We start from the raw sequence: 2,500 nt of genomic DNA, 5'->3' as shown, positions 1-2,500 counted from the left end.
GATCTCCCTTCTTTTTCATATGTGTAGATAAAGAGAGCGATACTTCCCAACACATGTGCGATAGCATCTCGGTTCCATAATTAGGAGAGTATGCTAATATCACAACTACTGGTGTTCGGAACAAGTGATGATAAAGTGATACGCGTCTGTGCTGCTGATACGATTGCCCTTTGACGAAAACTAATTTATTTGTCTCTTTTTTCAGATTTTGTCTTATTTATACTATTGAAAGGGGACTGTTTAGTGGGTTTAGTAAGCACCATTTTATCAATTGTTTTTTTATAAGTTATTTTCTATATCTTTTTTTTATCCTCATATGTTGATGAACATTGTAGACTTCGAAGTATAGAATGTTTTTATATATTCAGAATGTTGTGTTATTTATACTATTGAAAGGGGGATGTTTTGTAAACACTATTTTATCAATTGTTTTTTATAAGCTATTTCCTGTAAATGTTTTTTATCCTTATAGGTTGAGGAACATTGTAAACTTTCAAGTGTAGTATGGTTTCATATATTCAGAATTTATCTTATCTATATTATTGAAAGGGAGATGTTTTGTAAACATTATTTTAGCAATTTTCTATAACTGTTTTTTTTTCTAATTTTCTATAACTGTTTTTTTCTCTAACCTAATGGGTTGAAGAAAATAGTAGACTTCCATGTAGAATGGTTTCATATATTCAGAATTTTGTGTTATTTATACTATTGAAGGGGGATGTTTTGTAAACACCATTTTATCAATGATTTTTTATAAGCTATTTTCTATAACTTTTTTTTTATCCTCATGGGTTGAAGAAAATTGTAGACTTCCTAGTGTAGAATGTTTTTATATATTCAGAATTTAATGTACTTCATATTATTGAAAGGGGGATGTTTTGTAAACACCATTCTATCGATTGTTTCTTATAATCTATTTTCTTTTTACCTGTTTTTTTCTATCCTCATAGAAAATTACAACTTAGGAGTGTAGAAAGTTTTTTTTTTTTACATATTCACTGTCAATTATCTGTATATTTTCCTAAAAAATAAAAAATATATGTTAACCAATTTTCTGTTCATTGCTTGATTTCTATAGTCAACAAAGTTTCACGTTCAACTTTTGTACTGAAATTCAACATGAATTACGATTATCTTCATCACTTAAAAAATTATCAATCTTACTTAGAATACTCACACAACTATATACACAAACACAATCACCAAATCACCATTATCATTATCATCATCTCCTCCCATGCCTATCTGTCTAGCGATCTATCAATACATACATATATATAAAGTATATATATATATATATAATATATATATATATATATATATATATATATATATATATATATATATATATCCCTCAGTTAACAACCTATATTGGCCAACTGGACTTTCTGCGCATGGTTAGTAAGATCACTATAGCCTAGCAACAAAATGAAATATACATATATAAAGCGTATATATATATATATATATATACACATATATATAAATATATATATATATATATATATATATATATATATATATATATATATATATATATATATATATATATATATATATATATATGCATACACTTAAAAATATATAAAGGTATATATATTTGTCTTTCTATTTCGACTTACAAATATCTGTGAAAATATAGAAATATATACTGTATACTGTACACACACACACACTACATTTACATACATAATATTGTATATTTATTTTACATAGCCAAGCCATATCAATCATATCCGATCAAGAAAATTACTCCTCGACTTTTATATAATTATCGGGTATACCTTTTATCATAATGTTTCATAACTGGGATACACAGACATGATTTACTATGTTCGTGTTTCTACTTACTCATATCATTAAGCAAGTATGAAGGGATCTGAGGAAATATGAGCCTTTTTTCTTAGGAATTAAAGATATTATTACACACATACACACACACACAACACACACACACATATATATATATATATATATATATATATGTGTGTGTGTGTGTGTGTGTGTGTGTGTGTGTGTAAGTGAGTGTGTGTAAATTTGTGTGTGTGTATGTCCTAAGACTTGTATGGTAAATATGTAGAATTATGCGTTTTATACAGTGAGATTAATGACCTTTCTAATAGTACTGTATGACTGTCATCAATTGTTGTGCGTGAACACTTGAACTTTGTTATAAGTGACGTGCTGTAAGCCTATTGTTGAGGCTATACTGTATTTCCATCACAGTGGAGATTTCCACAAAATCGTAGTAATTCAGCATATTGACAGAGCATCAATGCACTTACTTGTTCCGAGGGATAAGTAGTACCACTTGAGCGATCATTAGAACAAGAAGGTACTCGTCTGAAGAGTATCGGGCTGTGTAAAGTGTATTCACGAACCTTTCTATATTAAAGTGAAAAATCCCATGTTCCAATGTCTCATTATCCATCCGTCGACAAGGGACAAATATATATATATATATATATATATATATATATATATATATATATATATATAT

The sequence above is a fragment of the Palaemon carinicauda genome, chromosome 1 (assembly GCF_036898095.1).
Source record: "Palaemon carinicauda isolate YSFRI2023 chromosome 1, ASM3689809v2, whole genome shotgun sequence".
NCBI lineage: Eukaryota > Metazoa > Arthropoda > Malacostraca > Decapoda > Palaemonidae > Palaemon > Palaemon carinicauda.
This window is presented reverse-complemented; position numbering follows the sequence as displayed.